The 23618-nt window shown below is 40.5% G+C and overlaps 1 pseudogene across 1 annotated transcript in view; it reads right to left on the minus strand.

The window, feature by feature from the left end:
• LOC308697128 overlaps positions 1–6282 on the minus strand; it is a 370896-nt pseudogene extending 364614 nt beyond the window's left edge. Inside the window, exons 1-5 of the transcript in view lie at positions 4885–6282; positions 4538–4711; positions 4044–4217; positions 1988–2161; positions 1029–1202 (exon numbers count right to left, since the gene is read on the minus strand). The product of the transcript in view is annotated as an uncharacterized misc_RNA (transcript). The remainder of the gene's footprint in view (positions 1–1028; positions 1203–1987; positions 2162–4043; positions 4218–4537; positions 4712–4884) is intronic.
• Between the last annotated feature and the right edge of the window lie 17336 nt (positions 6283–23618).

Genomic DNA, 23618 nt, shown 5'->3' on the forward strand with positions numbered 1-23618 from the left:
AAAAAACTCACCTGATATTTGTTGTAAATAGTTGTATAGTTTGATTTTGTGTTCATTTGACCTTTTGTATAGTATATTTGCACTTTTTAGGAACCCCTCTTACTCAAGGAATGAAAGCCCTGTAATGTAGCTGTCTGTGTAATTGTACATGAAGTGTTTTGTAGAGTTTCTAAGCAAAAAAGAAAAGAAAAAAACGCCTGTTGCCACACCTGCTTTTTGCTGTATATAGTTAGATTTTATCTCAATTTTACCTTTTTTATGTTGTATTTGCACTAATTGGGAACCCTCATACTCTGGGAATGCAAGGCCTTAAATATAGCTCTCTGTATAATTGTGTGCATAAACTTTTAAAAAGTGGCAAAGCTAAAAAGAGAAAAAAAGCCTATGGCTACACTCGCTTTTATTTTTGTAAATAATTTTTTTTTTTTGTATATAGCTTGATTGTATCTGAATTTTACCTGTATATGTTGACATTTACAACTTGTGTTTACATTTTAAACCTTTTAAAATGCTTCATTGAGCATGTTTGTGGTTTTTGTAGTAAAAAAACTATAATTTTTCTATTCGGATTTTGTGTTTTTTGTGTTATTTTGGGTCCAGTATGTTGATACAGTACATAAAAGTGAAAACATAATTGTCTGTTCATATAGGTGATGTTGTGCTGAAAAAAACAATACCAAACATTTGTATGGTAAACATTTGTTTATGTCGCAAAATAAAAAAAATAAAAAGTACTCAAAAACGGCCAAAATAGCCCAAGACTCCGAAGAGTTAAGCAAGAGTCTTGTGACAAAAATTATAATAGGACATTATAGCCATAAAAAAAAATCATAGTACTTGGATACTTAAGTACATTTGAAGGCAAATACTTTTGTACTTTTACTCAAGTGAATGTTCAAAGGCAGCACTTTTACTTTTACTTGAGTAATATTTTACCTTGAGTATCTGTACTTTAACTCAAGTACATGGTATGTGTACTTCGTCCACCACTGATGATTTATCATTTGAGACATTTTATACAATCTTACCTCAGTTTCTCCAGTTTACAGTGAGGATCCTGCAGTAGATCAGAAAGCAGCTTGACTCCTGAATCTCCAACTTTATTCAATGACAGATCCAGTTCTCTCAGGTGTGAGGGGTTTGATCTCAGAGCTGAAGCCAGAGCAGCACAACCTTCATCTCTAACACCACAATTACTCAACCTGTAAGGCAAGGCAAGTTTATTTATATAGCACATTTCATGCACAATGGTAATTCTAAGTGCTTTACATAAAAGGGATTAAAATAATCAAAAGAAATTAAAACAATTAAAACAGTTTAGAATAATAAGTAAATAAAATACAGTGCAAAAAGTCGGACGTACAGTGGCACAGTGCTCATTCAGTAAATGCACAGCTAAACAGAAGTTGAGTCTGGATGTGAATGTGACTGTAGGAGCACGTCTGATCTCCTCTGGAAGCTGTTCCAGCATAATAGCTAAAACAGACTCGTTGTGCTCAGAGTGAAGCCTTGGTGTTTCTAGCTGATGTGATCTGAGTGATCTGTTTATATTCAGTGAGCATATCTGCAATGTATTGGGGTTCTAGGCCATTGAATGATTTATATACCAGCAATAATGCTTTAAAATTGATCCTAAATGTAACTGGGAGCCACTATAAAGACCTGAGGACTGGTACAGTGTAAAAACCTGTAGAGAACAATGACAATTTTCAGTCTCTCAGTTCAGGAAACACTGATATAAATTATATAAATTATATGATACATATGAATTTCTCCTTTCTCCTCAACAGATTTGTATATGTTTATAACTATCAAAAACTAACAAAAGCAAAATGACCTCAGAAGCTTTGGAAGGAATCTAATTAAGATTAAACATCATTTTAGTTACTTAATGGTAGACTTTTTTGGATATATGTTTATTTGTGTATCATTCATTATTCACCACTTGAGAAAAACAGACGATGTTGAGACTTTTATCAAATCTTACCCCAGCTTTTCCAGTTTACAGTGAGGATCCTTCAGTAGACCAGAAAGCTGCTTGACTCCTGAGTCTCCTACTTTATTTCCAGACAGACTCAGTTCTCTTAGGTGTGAGGGGTTTGATCTCAGAGCTGAAGTCAGAGCAGCACAACCTTCATCTGTAACACCACAATCCCTCAACCTGTAGAGAACAATGACACTCTTCAGTCTCTCAGTTCAGGATCTACAGCTCAGATAAGCAGGAACTTCACAATCAGAAAGAGACTTAATCCACACCACCATTAACAGGTCCATTGTAATTTAAGCATGTTTTTTTAAAAGTATTTATATTTTCTCCTAGCACTGCATAATGACCGTCCGCTGACTGTGTGTGAAACCTCAGAGGTGTTTATAGTCGACCCGCTCAACAGTGTACTTTTATATGATACGGGGTTTGGAGAAAGAATCCTATAACCAACAGAATGTAGAAGTGAGACAGAAGTTTGGAGGATTAACACAGGTTTAGTTGTCAAAATTTAAAGATTGTTTTGGAAGGATGCGGAAACTTACATTGAAGATGACTAATAAAAAAATTGAGTTACAACTCAGTAAGGACTAGCATAAGCCATTGCTTATTACAACACTTCTCACAATCTCAAAATTTACCTCTATTCAGTCTCTCTTTACATCGTCACCTGTTTTTTTTTTTTTTACTAAATTTAAAGAATATAACCTTCAGTCACATCTCAGTTTGGGTTTGGACTTTGCTTGCATTTTTGATCAGTTTTTGTTGTAATGTGGTTTTCTATTGCTTTTTTCCATTTAATCTCAGTTATCAGTTTTATTAAAAAGGAAATCTGAGGATTATAGTATTAATAGTACTGTAATATTGTTGCCAGAAGGTTTGTTTTGTACACTGTAATGCAGGGGTGTCCAAACCTGTTCCTGGAGGGTCACTGTCCTGCGGAGTTTATCTCCAACCTTAATTAAACACACCTGAACAAACCAATCAAGCTCTTCAGACTAACTACAAATTTCCAGTTGAATGTGTTGGAGCTGGCTGGATCTAAACTCTGCAGAACGTTGACCTCCAGGAGCAGGATTGGACAGTCCTGCTTTAATGGATTATAATACACATGTAAGATTTTGAAAGATTTTCAACTCAAATTAATATTTAATGTACACAAAATTATTTATTTAGTGAACAGCCGTGAAATAAGTGTTATGACTGAATATTATCCCTTGAATGTTTGTCTTGTTTGAGCGCATTTGTTCATCGACGTTCAAATCTGCTTGCTATGAACATTTGTATTTTGCCGAAGCCTTGAGTTTCGCGATAAGACATTTAAACTCAAATTAATATTTTGTATTCAGTTATATACTTATGTGGCAAGTAGGTGTATAATAATTAGGATAATATACATTCAAACTGTTCTCATGACAGAATAAACCTGACAGGGTGATCAGGACTGAAACAGAGGAGTCTTGTATAGCCCTGAATGCACAGCTAACCTCGGTTTATCCATTACATACAAGTATTAGTAATTGAAAACTGTCAAAAAACTTTGGAAAGAATCTCCTGAAGATTAAACAACAGAAGTATATATCAGGAAAATTGAAGTCTTATTTAGTTTATTTTTGTCATGTTGTGGGTTGTTCCTTGTTCCTGTTTCATGTGTCATGTGATCCCTTGTTCAAGTCATGTGATCCTGCCATGTGTTCCCTTGTCTGATGTGTCATGTTGTCATTGGTTCATTGTTTCATTGTTCACAGGTGTCCCTTTTCTTGCCTTTATTCTTGTGCATTTAAGCCCTCATGTTTGCCCTGTGTCTTTGTCTAGTATTAAATGTTTCTAGTTGTGTTTATTCCTTGTCCAGGTTCTTGTTTTTAGTTACCAGTTTACAGCCTTTATGCTTGATTTTATTTATTAGTATTAAAGTTGCATTTGGGTCTGCTCCATCTTGCCTCCAGTGGATTCATTCATAACAATTTTGCTCATTATTGACCATATGAAAAAAAAAAGGTTATTCATTATTGAAAATAAAAATCATTATTTACCATATGAGACATTAACATAGTCTTACCTCAGTATTTCCAGTTTACAGTGAGGATCCTGCAATAGATCAGGGAGCTGATTCACTCCTCTGTTTCCTACTTCATTCTCAGACAGATCCAGTTCTCTCAGGTGTGAGGGGTTTGATCTCAGAGCTGAAGTCAGAGCAGCACAACCTTTATATGTAACACCACAATTACTCAACCTGTAGAGAACAATGACACTCTTCAGTCTCTCAGTTCAGGAAACACTGATATAAATGATATTATATATACATATATATGAATTTATCCTTTCTCCTCAACAGATTTGTATATGAAAGAAGTTGTAACCTTTTCACATAATCCAATCATATTTAGAACAATCAAAAACTATGAGAAGTAAAATTACAACAGAACCTTTGAAAAGAATGTAATGGAGATTAAACATCCTTTTCAGTTATTTGATTGTAAACTTTTTTGTACATGTTATTTTTGTATATCATTCATTCACCACAGGAGAAAAGCAAGACATTGAAAAACTTACTTGAGTATCTTCAGTTTACAGTGAGGATCCTGCAGTAGATCAGAAAGCTGCTTGACTCCTGAATCTCCTACTTTATTCAATGACAGATCCAGTTCTCTCAGGTGTGAGGGGTTTGATCTCAGAGCTGAAGCCAGAGCAGCACAACCTTCATCTGTCACACCACAATCCCACAACCTGTAGAGAACAATGACACTCTTCAGTCTCTCAATTCAGGAAACACTGATATAAATGATAAGATATGTATGAATTTCTCCTTTTACAGTATTGCTTAGGAATGAAAGCACATACTAAACTCATAAATGTGATCATGTTTTATCAGTGTAATGATTGTTGTCAGTGTGACTTACTGAACTGATCTGCATTCTTTAACCACAGGCAGCAGCTTCTGAAGAACTTCATCTGCTGTATTTTGTTCTCTAATAAACTGTTTTAGATAAAAAACATCCATCTTCTGCTCTGATGTCAGCAACACATAAACCAGAGCTGACCATTGTGAAGAAGAGAGTTTGGTTCTTCCTATTTTTCCAGATTTCAGATAATCTTGGATCTCCTGCATCAGTGAATCATCACCCAGTTCATTCAGACAGTGGAACAGATTGATGGATCTCTCTGGAGAGCGATTCCCCCTGATCTTCTGTTTGATATACTGAACTGTTCCCTGTGTGTTGTAGGAGCAGCTTCCAGTGTGTCAGTAGTTCTCGTAAGAGAGTCTGATTGGACTCCAATGAGAGACCCAGAAGGAAACGCAGGAAAAGGTCCAGATGTCCATTCTTACTCTGTATAGCCTCATCCACAGCTCTCTCATGAAGCTCAGATAACAAATGATATTTCTTCTGGTTTAAGGTTTTAGAAAATAAATCTTGTTTGGTTTTGTCAAACACATTTCTGTTCTCATTTGTAAAGTAAATGTGTGCATATAGAGCTGCTAGATGTTCCTGGATGCTCAGGTGAACAAAGCAGAAGACTTTCCCCTGATACAAGCCCAACTCCTCTCTGAAGATCTGAGTGCACAATCCTGAGTACACTGATGCTTCTGTCGCATCAATGCCACACTCTCTCAGGTCTTCCTCATAGAAGATCAGGTTGCCTTTCACAAGCTGCTGGAAAGCCAGTTTCCCCAGTTTGAGGATCATGTCTTCATCTTTCACTCTCTTCTTATAGTCCTTCTCATGTTTGATGTTGGTCTGAATGAGCAGGAAGTGTGTGTACATCTGAGTGAGAGTCTTGGGAATCTCTCCTCTCTCTGCTTCACTCAACATCTCCTCTAGAACAGTGGCTGAGATCCAGCAGAACACTGGGATGTGGCACATGATGTGGAGGCTCCTCAAGGACTTCAGGTGTGTGATGATTGTATTGGCCAGACTCTGATCACTGATTCTCTTCCTGAAGTATTCCTCCTTCTGTGGCTCATTGAAGCCTCGTACCTCTGTCACTCGATGGACACACTCAGAGGGGACGAGATCCGCTGCTGCTGGTCTGGAGGTGATCCAGATGAGAGCAGAGGGAAGCAGATTCCCCTCAATGAGGTTAATCAGCAGCTCGTCCACTGAGGCTGATTCAGATATATCACACAGTTTCACTTTTCTCTTAAAGTTCAGAGACAGATGACACTCATCCAGACCATCAAAGATGAACAACACTTTATATTCATCACTGGATATTTCCATTTCTTTAGTTTCAGGGAAAAAGACATGAAGAAGATCTGAAAGACTGAGGGTTTTGTCCTTCATCAAGTTGATCTCTCTGAAAGGAAGTGGAAATATGAGCTGGACGTCCTGATTCTCTTTCCCTTCAGCCCAGTCCACAATGAGCTTCTGCACAGAGACTGTTTTCCCAATGCCAGCGACTCCCCTTGTCAGCACAGTTCTGATGGGTTTGTCTTGTCCAGGTAAAGGTCTAAAGATGTCACTGCATTTGATCGGCGTGTCCTCTGTTGCTGCTCTCCTGGATTGTGTCTCAATCTGTCTCACCTCATGTACATTATTGATCTCTCCACTTCCACTCTCTGTGATGTAGAGCTCTGTGTAGATCTCATTCAGGAGTGTTGGGTTTCCCTGCTTTGCTGTTCCTTCATACAGACACTGAAACTTCTTCAGCAGATTTGATTTATATGTGCTTTGGAAAATAACAGATTACAACATGAATTAACACTAGAACTACCGGGATTCCATAACTACTAGAACGACCATAGCGGTCATTCTGACCGTTCATACTTTGACGTTCATTTGGCCGTACTGAACGTCATTTTCGTCATGTAATAGCCTATCTATTGTACATGTTAACCTTCTCTTTTCCAATGAAGCTTTTAATTCCTGTCGTCATAGCCCTTAAAACAAGCACAAAAGAAAGATTCCCCCGACATGTGCTGCCTCTATTTGAGGAACGTTTTGCGTCAAAATAATATTTTTTTCACCACACTCACCACGTGAATAGACATGCACAAAAGTTAGGAAACGTCAAAGCTTCATACCGTTTAGTACAGCCCTGTTTCTAAATAAGTTCAATAATCAATACAAAATCTAAAAATAAATGGATCTACAATGATAGGTAATGATAAACAGGACAAACAATTTTAATTCAAATGAATGTGAAAATGTACACACACAAACAGGCTAAGAAAAAAACATGAACATTAGCTAAACAATAGGGGTGCACGATTCTGAAAATGTCACGATTCGATTTGATACCGATTTTTAGGCTCAAGATTCGATTCAAAATCGATTTTCGATTCAAAAACGATTCTCGATTCAAATAAACGATTCACAGTATGTAAATGTTAGGGGTGGGAATCTTTAGTCACCTCATGATCCGATTCCAGAACGATTCTTTATCTACTCCTCCCCCCTCCCCTCCCTATTAATTAATTAGTTTACATAGGTAATTAAGTATTTTCTTAAAAAAATTACAAATTAAAAAAAAATAATTAAAAAAGTTGTATGTTAAGAATTTTAAACTAATATAACTTCAAAACATACAAGTAAGTAGCAAATAATAAAGAGGAGCATAGAAACTTCACAAACAAACAAATAGTGCTTTCAGTAGCCTATAGATTATCTGAACGTTTTCCATTCAAACGAGTGATCTTTACTGTTGTTTTTTACTATGACATCATAGACTGCGGGAGATCTATTAAGCTGAATCCACGCACTGATCTCTTTTGAAATATAAGAAGTAAAGTGGTTTGTCCTGTCCGTTTAATCCCTTAAGACATAACTGGCTGTGTTTACGTTAATTTTGCACGGAGTCGCGCAGCCGCAAGCGCGAGCATTCTACACAAACAAAGCGCGCGTCAGCATTTAAAATTGAAAGCAGCCTTCTGTTAGTGAGGTTCATATTTTAAATATACAAGTCCACTGCATTCCTAGCCACATAAATGATGACTTCGTAGAGCATTTGTAAGGAAAATAGCCTACCGAAAGGCGAGACAGCACACTTCAAGTGTAACGTAACATCAAACAAAGCGCGCATCTCTCACAGCGCATCCTGTGCAATGAAGCCTGTGTGAATGTCCTTGTAATTCGCTTCTACCTTTCCGAATTTCTGAAAGATTATTTTACGGATAGTTTGATTGGTGTATGTATGTGTGTGAGGAATTGGAAGAAAGCATATTAGGGGTGTTTCTAAAGCAAACTCAGCGTCATCGCATATCTGGTTAAAAACTAAGCTCAGAATCGATTCTGAAATTCTCAGAATCGATCCAGAATCGTTGGAGAGAGAATCGCGATTCATTGATGAATCGATTTTTTCTCCCACCCCTACTAAACAAGAAAACGAACTGCTTCAGAACGATTAGTTTCAGTGAACAAAAAATATTAACGAACAAAATCAGGTTAACTGCCCATTTGAACGGCGCAAACATCCCGCATCATTGACGCTTACGCACATTCCACACAGGTAAACACCGCCTTTCGCGTGCAGCTCCCACACACTTTGTGACATTTGGCACATGTCTCCTTGGTTTTATTTTGTTTGCAGTTCCTCCAGTTGTATGGCTTTTGATTCCATGTGGTCGGAGTGAAGTTCGCTCGCCACTCGTGTGACGAAGTCCCTCTGCGAAACTTGCAATGTAGCGGACTTATGATATCTATAACGCGTGCGGTCAAAATGACCGTTATGGTAGTTCTAGGTAGAAATAGTCAGAACTGTTGTGTGTTTTATGATTTTAATAAAATAACAGTGTCAGAATAAAATATACACATATTTAGGAAAAGTCAGAGTCCTACAGCCACATTTATTTTATTTTAACAAAGTTATTAAATTGTAAAATTTAAAAACGGTCAAAATGACCGCCTTGGGAGTTCTAGTGTTAAAGACATAAAATAATTACACAACATCATGCAAATAACAGTGGTATGGTATGAAGATGAGCACGGCTGTTATTTGGCCACTTGCTAAAGCCATTAGAGCTGTCAAAGAGCATTGATATATATTACACGATTGAATTCTGTTCTTTATTTGATTTTTTGTTAATTAATTTGTAATTACTTCAGGTACATGTCAAGTTTTTAAGGTAAAAAAGAACTAATTCTGTAAAATAAATATAGAGCAAAATGATCCTCTCTAGTGTTTTTTGTTCTATTTAACTAATGAACTATGAACCACGGATAACTTTTCTGGAGTAATTATAACATCACATTGTTCACAAGCTGTTTTATTGACCTCTTTCCACAGATTCAGCAATTTCAGTAAGTTGTACTGTATCCTTCAACATATGAAGTTCATTTATGCTCAGTATTTTTTCATGCTAAAACTGGTCGAGAAGAGGAAGAGATGATTGGATCTAGATTTTAAATACATATTAAACATTTTGGTGAGTCTTTCTAGACAGAAATGTTGTACCTCAGATCAGTTGATGTGTGTCTTTCCTCGAGTGTTACTAGTGTGTGTGTAGACTGGTCTCTCTTCGTGGACACACAGCTGGACTCTGGTGGGTCTGATCTTTGCCTGTTGAGGGAGACAGTAAACATGTAGTGACAGAGCCCACAGACTTTATCAAATACTGTATTGTTGTGTTTATACAAAGTGTATTAGATGTAATATTTGTCAAATAATCATTTCAAACGTTTACATGTACATGTAACCAGAGCTGCTTATTACTGCACCTACAAGAATTAAGTTAACATAAGCATTTACTATTTAAATACCAATAAAGAGGGGTTGTGTGTCTATATTTTGTTTATTTTTATAAACATAACATGATTAAGATTACAAGAACCTAGTATTTACTGTTATAAAAACATAGTTTTGTGAGCATAAGCAGAAGGTGTCTGAATAAACATGAAATGCACGTCAGCGCTGTCATCGGTGAGTCTGACCAATCATGAAACAGCTGTCATCATCACAATGTGCTGTCCGATGAAATCTCTAACCAACATGCAATTCTTCTAATCAGACCCTGATCAGTCTGTACAGTGCAGCATAAAGTTGAACACACATATAAACAGAAATATAGTACCTCAGATCAGCTGGTGTTTGTCCTCCCTTAAGGTATATTATCTGCTCCATAGACGCGTCACTCTTCATGGACACACAGCTGGGCTCTGGTGGGTTTGACCTCTCCCTGTGGAATTGACATTAATAGAGACATCAGAATAGAGATAATAGAACAGAGACAAGAATTTATATGATAAATTTTAAATGAAAAGAAATCTCACATGGAGATCTAACTATCACCTATCTGTCTGTCTGTCTATCTATCTGTCTGTCTGTCTGTCTATCTGTCTGTCTGTCTGTCTATCTGTCTGTCTGTCTATCTAATTCAATTCAAAATTACTTTATTGGCATGACTGTAAACAATACAATATTGCCAAAGCTTGGAGTACATAAAAGATATATGTATGATAATAACATAAAAATAATAGAATTATAACATATTAATATTATAACTTACATTTATATAAACAGTGTAACAAAATAGAAAATGTGAGAACATTTGATACCACAGTGTTTTAACATATACAGTATATATATACACACACACACACATTACTGAGGGCCACTGTGGTGGACAGTAGAGAAACACACTGAGGTCAGACACAATACACACACATTCAGCTGCTGTCTCTCAGCTCTGGCACACACACACACACACACACACACACAGATGTCCGTCCGTCCGTCCATCCGTCTATCTATCTATCTATCTATCTATCTATCTATCTATCTATCTGTCTGTCTGTCTGTCTGTCTGTCTGTCTGTCTGTCTGTCTGTCTGTCTATCTATCTATCTATCTATCTATCTATCTATCTATCTATCTATCTATCTGTCTGTCTGTCTGTCTGTCTGTCTGTCTGTCTGCCTGTATCTATCTATCTATCTATCTATCTATCTATCTATCTGTCTATCTGTCTGTCTGGGAGATTTATGAAGTTATAAGGGGATTATGAAAATCTGACAGTTCTTGTTTAAATTATAACAATTTTAGTATAGTGATAGCTTTGGTGTTAGTGTACCTGCCATGTGTAATACCTGGTGAAAAGTACAGTTTCAAACCAAATGCTTCAAATGTCTAATTATGAAGGTCAATTTAATGATGCATATCCAAAACCACAGAAATTTGATGATGACGCGACCAGTGGAAGTTACAGCAAAATGTATTAATTTAGTTAAGATGTTTTTTCCATTCTGAACATCTATACTATTTCTTGTTTTTACTGAGGTGACTGAGGGTCTGATCTAGTGTCAGGAGTGCAGTGACAGTGTTTATTCATTCAGCCCGGCTTCAGATAAAATATTTACTTGCTTGCTAATACTTAAGGGACTATCCCCACAAAAACAGCCTAAACTTTTTTCTTTTTAAATATTATTTCACAAATGTAAGAGAGTACATCACATTTATTCTTTTCATCCCTGATTTTCATAAAAATGATCAATGTCTTAAATTTGCTGTATTATTATATAGTTATCAATTAATGATAAAAAGGGGGGAATTGTGGAAGAAATGTTATCTTTAAGATGTGTGTTTTTTATTTATTTATTTATTTGATAGGGACAATGCACATTAATGAACATATGCATTGAGACAACAAAAACAGACGTAAACATGCCAGATTATAGCCACAGGGCTAATTTACATCCGTAGTCCCTTGGCAAATTACAGAAATACAGAACTTATAACTTACAAAATGACAAAAATGAATAAGTACAAGCAAAGTAAAATAAAAGTCACTTAATGGTCACAAGACTGGTTTGCTTTAAGCCACACTTTGAGTTTGGTTTTAAATATAGGAAATGTGGAACATTCCCTGACAGTGATGGGGATACTGTTCCATAACTTACAAGCCTTCACAGACAGAGCATTTTGTCCAAAGGCTGTTCTTCTGAAAGGCACCTCACAGTCACCTCTAGCGGAGGCCCGTGTCCTGGCACCACTGTGAGTCTTTGATTTAAAGAAGTCCGACATGGGAGATGGGGCTAATCCATTTAACACTTTGTAAACAAAACAGGCATATTTAAAATGTTTAAAATTCTCTAGACTTAGTAGATTATGTTTTTGTAAAATATTACAAATATGGAAGGACATTGGTTTTTTATCAAAGACTTTTAAGGCATTTTTATAGAGTGATTCTATTGATTTGAGTGTGTTCATACTAGTCAATGTCCAACTTGTACAACAATATTCAATATGTGATAAAATCATAGAATGTAAAAAACCTTTGGCAGCCCCAAATGGTATAAATTGACGGATTTGTTTAAAATTTCGTAGATTTAATTTTACTGTACTCGATATTCTTTTTACATGTTTTTTAAAACTTAATGTGGAATCAAGGGTCACACCAAGGTACTTAAATTCCGAGACGATTTCTAATTCTTCTCCTCTTAAAAATACACCAGATTGTTTTATGTTGCGGGACTGTTTAGTGAACATCATACAAACTGTTTTTTTAGTATTGAGTAGCAGACAGGATTTAAAAAGCCATTCATTTACAGGGACCAGAGCAGAGGTCAGGATGGCAGAAGCCTCTTGAACACTTTTTGCACTTGTGTAGATGACTGCGTCATCTGTGACCATCATATGACAGTAAAAGAGCACACACAAACCTTATTCTAAAATGGAATTGTATTGGAATGGTAAAGAGTAGGGCTGCACAATATATCAAAAAATTATCGTTATCGCGATAATAGTATATGCGATATCCGTATCTCAGAGAGGTGCGATAAACTGCATTTATTTTATGTGCCAAGCATTTGTGTGATGCATGCATGCATAGGTTATTTATCCAAATTCGACCAATCAAATGTGACCTTACTATCTTTATACCCGCCTCCCCAGTAGGTGCTATTATGCTATTGGCTAGATCGGGCCCAAAGGCTCAGAGCAGAGAGTGGAAAATAAAAACTAATGGCGGGAGTAGACACAAGCGAGAAAAAGGACAACAGCGAAGAACCTGTGCCTAAAGAATACTGTACGTCTGAAATATGGCAATATTTTGGCTTCAATAGAGAAGGCGTATCATAAATGCAGGTACTGTGTAAGGGGTCGTTCACATATCGCGTCTAAAAACGCATGAAAAGCGCGGTCGCACCGCTATCTCCTTCTCTTTCCACAAGCGCTTGCGTCTGTTGTTGCTATGCAACCATGACCTGCGTGAGCTTGCGGACTTCTGAAAAGTTGAGATGTTCTCATCTCGTCGCGGCATAGGCGGGAAAAATTTGCTTCCATTTTTGAGCGCACTTGCCGCGCACCTACATTTGAAATAACGAATTTGCACTCTGATGGTGTCACTAACGGTACTGATCCACTTTTGCGACACGACAGTCGCGTGGTGTCGCAACGCCTCCCCACATTTGTACGTTGATGGGCGTTTACCGCTATGGGCGTGGTTTTGACCGAGCGGGAAATGTTGCGTATTAGAACAGAGGACCTGCGAGAGACTTCCCCCCGTCTCCATATGCTCTACTTCTATTGGATAGTCGTGTCGCGTTCAATGGAATTCATTTGCCAGCTTTTTGACGCGCAGCATTTTTCCAAATGAAGCGCCGCCTTCCCGGAATGCTTTGCGGGCGCGTCAAAGTCGCTTGACGTCACCCATAGGAATATAGTGGAGTGCGGCGCGACAGAAGTGTCACACGGACAAGTGGATCAGTAACATTTCCCACTCAGTCAAAACCACGCCCATAGCGGTAAACGCCCATCAACGTACAAATGTGGGGAGGCGTTGCGACATCACGCAACTGTCATGTCGCAAAAGTGGATCAGTACCGTTAGTCGTGCTGAAAAATTTTGCCCACATTGAGAGGAAACTAATCTCCACAGTCATCTGGAACGCAACCTCAGGGAGATATATGAAGACTTCAAAAAGTATAAGCCCAAAACTGCTAACCAAATGCCAAGTAACAATAACTCACAGACAATCATTAATCACAGTGTTGCATGTGTAACGTTTAACTCATTATGAAAAAACTGAGATATTCTTCTGAAGATCAGAAGAATATCTATTAGCCTACCTGTTTATTTTAGTATGATCATTACATAAATAAATTATTTAAAAAACGTAATAAAAATAGCATTGGTCTAGGGAAATATTAGCCTAACTACGTCAGACTTCCTACTTCCGCTAATTTCATTTCGCTCCTGTAGTCAGTCTGAGATAGCAGCCTATCTTTCAGTTTTCCACCAGCCTGAAAACAGCTGGGCCAATCAACGAACAGAGGGCTGGCAGAGAGCTGTGACGTAGATGCTGATTGTACCGTGGATGCGTAGATTTACTTCACATAATCCAGGGGCGCAGATGGCACTAGGGACGGGGGGGACATGACCCCCCCCGATTTATAGTGACCAGATCCGTCCCCCGCCCTCACTATCCCTACGAAAGGTGACAAAAATCGGTAAAATAGAGGATTAACCAGTGTTTTCGCTATGTACATTAGCCAAAGTAGTGTCCCGGCCCGCCGCTGCTTCAGAATCGGGTAGGGGCAGACGCAGGCTGACACACAATAATAATCTACACCGGTCACCATTACTTTGTACCCACATTCTCACTACGCGCTGTTATGTTGTCAATAAACACACGATGCCACCGACGTTTACACTCTCTCTCTGTGTGTGTGCTGCTACGACTCCTGAGTGACGCCGGGGTCCTATGAGGAGCTGGTAGCTGCCTCAGTCGTGCCTGTAGGAGCGGTAACCATAGTGATCATATACCATCTATGACTGAGCTGAGTCGGTGATTTTCTGAGCTGGAAAAAATCGACTGTATAAATGCCACATAAAGGCAATAAAGAGACAAAAAACAATCACCTCGTTTTTTCAAAAACCAAAAACAATGTAAGTATCCTATGCCTGTTGACTTTCCCAGATGTGGCAGATTAGATTTGTTAAGGGGAATAGCTAGTCTGACAATAATGGCAAGAAGGCTTTTGCACTTAACAAACACAGCAAAATTGTACGGAGTCAAGTCAAGTCAAGTTTATTTATATAGCGCTTTTCACAACATAGGTTGTATGTCACGGTTCATGAATTCACTGACTCCTTCTCGCGCTGTGTTTGTGTTGTGTGTGTGTGTGTGTGGGCGTGGTCGCTGATCAGCCGCTGATTGTCATCAGCGCCAGCTGATTCTGATCAGCGATCTCTATTTAAGCTCATGGTCTTTCGTCTTGTGTTTGTCAGATCGTTGTGGGATTTTCCCTTGTGTAGTGAGTCTTCGTTTGGTGTTCCTGATTCCCGGTGTGGTGTTCCTGTCGAGTTCGTTCTGCCTGTCGTCTTCTGTGGATCCTGTTTCGTCTCTTCACTCTGCGGACTCGTTTGGTGTTCCTGTCATCGTCTTCAAGGATATCTTCCCACCTGTTTACACCACGGGATCCGGGTTGCCCATCTGCCATCCTGCGCTACCAGGGACCATCTACTGTGTGCTTTATATCTCTGACTACGTGTTCATTCAATAAACCTTATTCTTGCATTTGCATCTTCTGTCCTTATTTTACGTGACAGAACGATCTGACCTCATGGATGCAGCAAGAGACTCTGACCTGGCTGAATTCCTGTCCAGGAGCGCTACGAGGATGGACCAGCAGGAGGAGAACTTGAACCTGACTGGACGCGCGGTTCAAGCCTTGGTAGCGCAGGTGTCCGAGCTCACCCAGCGTATTCAAGATCTTACGCCTCCCACTGCGCCGCCCACACCGCCAACGCCACCCCCGCCGCCGCAGATTAACCATCCACCGGAGCCTAGATTACCTGCACCTGAGAGGTACAATGGTGAACCACAACTGTGTAGAGCATTTCTAACCAAGTGTTCCCTGTTTTTTGATCTGCAACCGCAGACTTTCGCTTCAGAGGAAGCCAAGGTGGCTCTGGTTCTCACTCTACTGTCTGGACGTGCATCACAGTGGGGGACGGCGGTGTGGGAAAATAAGGATCCATGCTGTTCCTCGTTCCAGTCACTCGCGGCTGAGATGAGGAGGGTGTTTGATCGAGCGGTGGCCGGAAGAGAAGCTGCACGTCAACTAGCTGATCTTCGCCAGGGAGACCTATCGGTTACCGACTACTCGATCGAGTTCCGCACCCTCGCCGCGGAGTGTAACTGGAACGAGGAGGCGCAGTGGGATAGATTCCTGCATGGGCTGGCTGACCGTATCCAGGGAGAAATTTACGCCCTGGATCTCCCTAAGGATCTTAATGGACTTATCGAGTTGGCCCTGCGGGTGGATGCTCGACTGCAGCGAGTGGAACAACATTCCCGCAGGACCTTGGTTCCAGAGGCCTTTCCAGCACTTCGAGCCAGTGGCAGCGATACGGTCAGTCCAACCTTCGATCACGAGCCCATGCAGGTGGGTAGAGCTCGGCTCTCCCGGGAGGAGAGAGAACGACGGAGATCCCGGGGCTTGTGCCTTTACTGCGGCGGAACTGGACATTTCATCAACACCTGCCCCGTAAAAGATCGAGCTCGGCAGTAAGCAGGAGGCTACTGTCGGGCGGGATCTCCACCAGCAAGACCTCCTCCACCCTCCTCCCGGTGAGACTGCAATGGGCAACCCGGTATTACAACGGTCATGCACTTCTGGATTCTGGGGCCGAGGGAAATTTCATGGACTTGTCATTAGCACGTAAGCTGCAGATTCCCATCATACCACTCACTAACCCGATTTCTGTCAATGCACTCAACGGACAAGAACTACCTGTCATTTCATTCACCACTGATTCATTGACACTCATAACCTCAGGCAACCACACTGAAGAACTGTCATTTCTACTCCTGGACTCTCCTCATGCTCCGGTGGTCCTCGGTCATCCCTGGCTCACCCAGCACAATCCCAGGGTTGACTGGGGCCACAATTCTGTGTCTGCGTGGAGCACTAAGTGTTATGCGTCTTGTTTAATGTCTGCTTGTTCTTCGGTGTCTAGTTCTGTTTTGCAGGAGGAGTCAGTGAATTTGTCTAACGTGCCCGCGGAGTACCTCGACCTGAAGGAAGTGTTCAGTAAGTCTCGGGCTGCTTCTCTTCCTCCGCATCGTCCCTATGACTGTGCTATAGATCTTATACCAGGTACGTCTCCGCCTAAGGGCAAGTTATACTCTCTTTCTGTTCCGGAGAGGGAGGCCATGGAGAAATACATTTCTGATTCTTTAGCCTCTGAATTCATTCGCCCTTCCTCTTCTCCGGCGGGGGCGGGGTTCTTCTTTGTTGGTAAGAAAGATGGATCTCTGCGACCGTGTATTGATTACCGAGGGTTGAACAACATCACGGTAAAGAATACTTATCCTTTGCCGTTGATGTCTTCAGCCTTCGAGCGGTTGCAGGGAGCCTCTGTCTTCACAAAGTTGGACTTACGCAATGCATATCATTTGGTTCGCATCAGGAAGGGGGATGAATGGAAAACTGCTTTTAACACCCCCAGGGGCCATTTTGAATATTTGGTCATGCCCTTCGGGCTGTCCAACTCCCCAGCAGTTTTCCAGGCACTCGTCAATGACGTGCTGAGAGATATGGTTGACCAGTTCATATATGTTTACCTGGATGACATATTGATTTTTTCATCTTCTCTCCAGGAACACGTTCAGCACGTCAGACGAGTGCTTCAGAGGTTGCTAGAGAATGGGCTTTTTGTCAAGGCGGAGAAATGCGCTTTTCATGCACAGTCTGTTCCTTTCTTAGGCTACATCATCTCATCTGAGGGAATACACATGGACCCTGACAAGGTTAAGGCTGTGATGGATTGGCCAAGTCCAGATTCCCGTAAGGCCCTACAGAGGTTTCTGGGGTTTGCCAATTTCTATCGGCGTTTTATTCGCAATTTCAGCCAACTAGCCGCACCTCTGACTGCCTTGACCTCCCCCAGAATGACGTTCAGGTGGTCCGATACAGCCGAGGCTGTATTCGCTAACCTCAAGAGCCGCTTCAGTTCTGCTCCCATCCTGATTGCCCCTGATCCTTCACGTCAGTTCGTGGTGGAGGTCGACGCGTCAGAGGTGGGGGTAGGTGCAGTTCTATCCCAACGTTCTTCCTCAGATGACAAGATGCACCCTTGCGCGTTTTTGTCCCATCGTTTATCTCCTGCCGAACGTAACTATGACATTGGTAACAGAGAGTTGTTGGCAGTCAAGTTAGCACTGGAGGAGTGGCGCCATTGGTTAGAGGGTTCGGGGGTACCTTTTATCGTTTGGACCGATCATAAGAACCTGGAATATATTAGATCTGCCAAAAGACTCAACTCCAGGCAGGCTCGATGGGCACTTTTTTTCGGACGTTTTGACTTTGTTCTATCGTACCGCACGGGTTCCAAGAACATCAAACCCGACTCTTTATCTCGTATTTTTGATCCATCCGAACGCCCGGTGACTCCCGAGTGTATTTTACCTGAGAAAGTAGTTATCTCCACACTCACATGGGAGGTCGAATCGAAGGTCAAGACGGCCTTAGAAGGGGTAATGCCTCCGCCCGGTTGCCCACCGAGTCGTTTATTTGTGCCAGAGGGGGTTCGGTCCGACGTTATTCGGTGGGGTCACTGTTCCAGTGTAGCATGTCATCCAGGTGTTAATCGCACCAGCTTTTTGGTCAAGCAACGATTCTGGTGGCCATTAATGGCTCGTGACATTCGGAGTTTTGTTTTGGCTTGCTCGGTTTGTGCCACTGGTAAGACTTCCAATCGACCCCCAGAGGGATTACTCCAACCGCTGTCTGTCCCTTCGAGACCCTGGTCCCATATAGCGCTAGATTTTATAACCGCCCTCCCACCCTCCCAGGGTAAGACGGTCGTTTTGACCGTAGTGGACCGGTTCTCGAAGGCGGCTCATTTCATCCCCTTGCCCAAATTACCTTCAGCCAAGGAGACAGCGGTGGCTGTCATAGATCACGTCTTTCGGTTACATGGCCTCCCGACTGATGTGGTTTCTGACAGAGGGTCCCAATTTGTGTCCAAATTTTGGCAGGAATTTTGTAGATTACTGGGTGCGACTGTCAGTCTGTCTTCGGGTTACCATCCCCAAAGCAATGGGCAAACCGAGAGGGCCAACCAAGATCTTGAGAGAGTGTTGCGATGTTTGGTGTCCAAGAATCCTTCCTCCTGGAGTCAGCAACTGTCATTGGTGGAGTACGCCCATAACTCGTTACCAGTGTCATCCACGGGCCTATCTCCGTTTCAGTGTAGCTTAGGGTACCAGCCACCAGTTTTTTCTAGCCTGGAATCCGAAGTCGCGGTCCCCTCCGCTCACGCCTTCGTCCAGAGGTGCGTCCACACATGGACCGGAGCCCGTGAGACTCTGCTCCAGGTGAGGGCACGCACCAAGGCCAAAGCCGATCGCCACCGGTCTAGGCCTCCCGTATACGTCGTGGGTCAAAGAGTGTGGCTTTCTACTAGAAATATTCCGCTCCGCTCCGTCTCTAATAAATTTGCTCCTAAATTCATTGGCCCATTCACTGTCACCAAAATCATTAGTCCGGTGACAGTCCGCCTCAAACTTCCTCCAGCGTACAGGAGAATTCATCCCGCCTTTCATGTCTCCAAATTAAAGCCTGTTTTTCGTTCTCATCTTAATCCGCCAGTCCCGGTTCCCCCACCGCCGCGACTCGTAGATGGGGAACCTACATATTCGGTAAAACGTATTCTGGACTCGAGAAGGAGGGGACGCGGATTTCAGTATCTGGTGGACTGGGAAGGTTACGGTCCTGAGGAGAGAAGTTGGGTTCCTGCGAGAGACATTCTGGATCACTCCCTTATTGATGATTACAATCAACAGGTAGGTCCTCCTGGGAGCGCCAGGGGGCGCTCCTAGGGGGAGGGGTAATGTCACGGTTCATGAATTCACTGACTCCTTCTCGCGCTGTGTTTGTGTTGTGTGTGTGTGTGTGTGGGCGTGGTCGCTGATCAGCCGCTGATTGTCATCAGCGCCAGCTGATTCTGATCAGCGATCTCTATTTAAGCTCATGGTCTTTCGTCTTGTGTTTGTCAGATCGTTGTGGGATTTTCCCTTGTGTAGTGAGTCTTCGTTTGGTGTTCCTGATTCCCGGTGTGGTGTTCCTGTCGAGTTCGTTCTGCCTGTCGTCTTCTGTGGATCCTGTTTCGTCTCTTCACTCTGCGGACTCGTTTGGTGTTCCTGTCATCGTCTTCAAGGATATCTTCCCACCTGTTTACACCACGGGATCCGGGTTGCCCATCTGCCATCCTGCGCTACCAGGGACCATCTACTGTGTGCTTTATATCTCTGACTACGTGTTCATTCAATAAACCTTATTCTTGCATTTGCATCTTCTGTCCTTATTTTACGTGACATTGTATCAAAGCAGCTTCACAGTAATAAATTAAAACAATACATCAATGTTTGTTTCTAGTGGAACGTCTACGTTTGGTAATGCTGATCAATAGTATCGTTGATTGATTAATTAAATTAAATATTCCCAAAATATCCCCAACTGAGCAAGCCAAAGGCAACAGTGGCAAGGAACCGAAAAACTCCATCAGGTGACCTAATGGAGAAAAAAAAAACCTTGGGAGAACCCGGGCTCAGTCGGGGGCCAGTTCTCCTCTGGCGTTTATGAACTAGAGGCCGGATTTAACTGTAAGATTAAAAGTATTATATGAATGCCTGGCTGAAGAGATGCGTCTTTAATCTAGTTTTAAACTGGGAGAGCGAGTCTGAGCAACGAACAGTATCAGGAAGGCTATTCCAGAGTTTTGGTGCTAAATGTGAAAATGCTCTCCCTCCTTTGGTGGATCTGGATGTCCTAGGTATGACCAGGGGTGGTAAAAGTACTCAAAAGTTATACTCAAGTAAAAGTAGATATACATAAATAAAAAATGACTCCAGTAAAAGTAGAAAGTCCTCCATTCAAACATCACTTGAGTAAAAGTACAAAAGTATCCGATTTAAAAAATACTTAAGTACCGAAAGTAAAAAGTAAATATTCAAAATTAAAATATAAATGTAAATATAAATAATTAAGCAGATTGTTTTGGGAGTGATATGCAATGTTTTAATTGAACAAATGATGTGATTAGATACTGCAATTAAGAATTTGTTAGATTTGCAATCAAGAGACAATGAAGCACCTTAACCCTCTGGGGACCAAAAACGCGCCGGCGCGTTTTGCTCGTTTTTTTTTTAGCAATGAAAAATAAACACAAAATGCTCTGTTAATTTTGATCTTTAATTTTCGTGTTATACATCAATCGATCCTGTTCAGTTTCTTTTTTTTTCTGTATACTCACAATAAAAATAAAGTGTTTTGATTTTTGACAAATAAAGAAACTTTAACATAATGCGATTTCTGCCTTCTCTCTGTCAGTAAACTCCCATTTGAAACGCGTTCGAAAATGATCTATAACTCCGCGAAAATTCAGTCAAACAGGCAAACAGACCCACGGGCATAAAGCTTGAGATTGCATCTGTTAAATGAAGTCATTTATATAAAAAACAAATATTATCAGCTTCTGTAATCTGTATAAAAAGAGAGCGATTCCAGTCGAGCTCATTACGAGCTCATTGACTTTAATTCGTTCACGCCTACTCACGGAGCGCGCTATTCACAAGATAATGTGCTAAGCCGTCTATGCAAAACAGGTAAACGCCCCCAAGCAAATGCATTAAACGCTTCAAGTTTCATCATTTCGTCACCTGCGCGTTGGGAAGATGACACGGTACACCGGTGCGGAAGCCCTTCAGTTCGTCCTGGATATTAGCGACGAAGAGTCCAGATTTTCATCAGAAGAGGAGCGCGACTACTTTGATGACGACCGTTTGTATTTTGAAGAGCGACTTGATCCAGCCGTGGATAGAATTTCGGATGAGTAAGTATTTATTCTTACTTGCATTAATTGACAAGCTATTCAAAACATGAGCTTACATATTATACTGGGTGGACTTGCCATCCAGAGTACTGACATTTTATATCTACCTATTCAACACGATCTAATGAAAGTGCATATCTATACCATGAATTTAATATCTCGTACCATTTCAACGTTAAAAATGTTTTGTTTTGTTTTTTTGTGTACATATGCTACACCCCTTGGTTAGGAAATTTGTATTTGTATGTGTAGCCTAAATGATATGTTTAGATCATTATGTATGAAAGATAGAATTTAGAAATTATTTTAGAAAGTAGGTGTTTAGATTATATTTTGACTATATAAATGCTGCCTCATTATCATTAACGATGCATGCTCGCAAATATCAGTTGTAAATGTGTGTAAATGTGCTGAAATGTGTAAATATACCCAGTTAATGAAGTGCACAAATGTGTTAGGCTAATGTTTGCGGTGTGCCTCTCCGGTAATGGCCCATTGACACGCATATAGGCTTATTGCACGCATCTAAAATTATTTACATCAGTAATTCATTATAGACTAATGCTACTATAGTTATATTTATGTAATAATATTCTTCAACTTTTTTAAAAGGAATGTAGCTTCATCACTACCTCCGCCTGCAACTCAGAGTGCGCTTAGCAACACAGTCAGAAATCAGAAAGAGTAAGTACATATTTACCCACTATTTTACAGGTGTTAGTTCAATTTTGTTTATACTTAGTGTTAATAATATGAGCCTGTATGACTTTATTATTTATTTTTGGAGATTGGTTGATGTTACATATGTTTTGTAACTTTTTTAAAAAGGAATGTAGCTTGTTCACTCTCGCCTTCCACTGCAACGAGGACATGCAGCAACACAAATCAAAAAGAGTAAGTACATATTTACCTACTATTTTACAGATGTTAGTTACATTTTGTTTATATACTTATACTGATGATACAAATGTAGCCTATATGTGCTTGTGTGGCTTTGCAACAAATGTGTTGTTATGCATGCACAATATAACAATTATTGATTGGTAATGTTAATATAAAAGGTCACATATATGTAATATATGGTCACATTTGATTTGCTTAGAGCCCGCATCAACGGGGCATAAGCATTTACTGTGAGATACCTGCCTTTACTTTTGTTTTTACAAAATTACAATAAAACAGATTGAAAAACAAAACATTTGAATCTCCTCATTCTTTGTTCAGGCTGCCTCACTGATGGCCCATTAACACTTGGGGGAGCATCTATGTCACACCTCTGGTCTAAATCTCATTAATATTGATGACCCATTACCACTCCCACGCATAAACCTCTTCTGACAAAAAAACTGTTTTACAATGTTAAAATCAATGTAGTGTTTCATGTGAACAATCAGGCAGGATGATTTTCATATAATTTTGAAGCTAGAACTCAAAGGGACAATATCAATTAGTCAAAAGTCTTGTGGACACATATTTATTATGTGTTTTGTGTTCTTAAATCAGCAACTTTCATTTTATTTTTTCCCACTAACCACGCATAAACATTATTCTCTTAAAAATACAAACATCTACATGCACGTTGCTCGCATATTATGGTAGCCCTGTTTGTGCTATATAGAGTGAATTTACACCTTTGCCATTAACATGTTTATAAATAACTGAAAAAAGCACAAATATCAAGGCATGTCAGAACATCTCAAGGACCCCAAAAACAGCTTGGTCCCCAGAGGGTTAACGCAGTAGCCTATACATAGTTCCCACATGACGTCACAACACACGGGCATTTGCCGACCCGGCGCCATTTCTGTGGGCAGAACATTACACGAAGAAGCTGAAACGAGTTAATTTCGTGATAAAAA

This window comes from Scardinius erythrophthalmus (assembly GCF_964197995.2).
Source record: "Scardinius erythrophthalmus genome assembly, chromosome: 10".
Lineage (NCBI taxonomy): Eukaryota > Metazoa > Chordata > Actinopteri > Cypriniformes > Leuciscidae > Scardinius > Scardinius erythrophthalmus.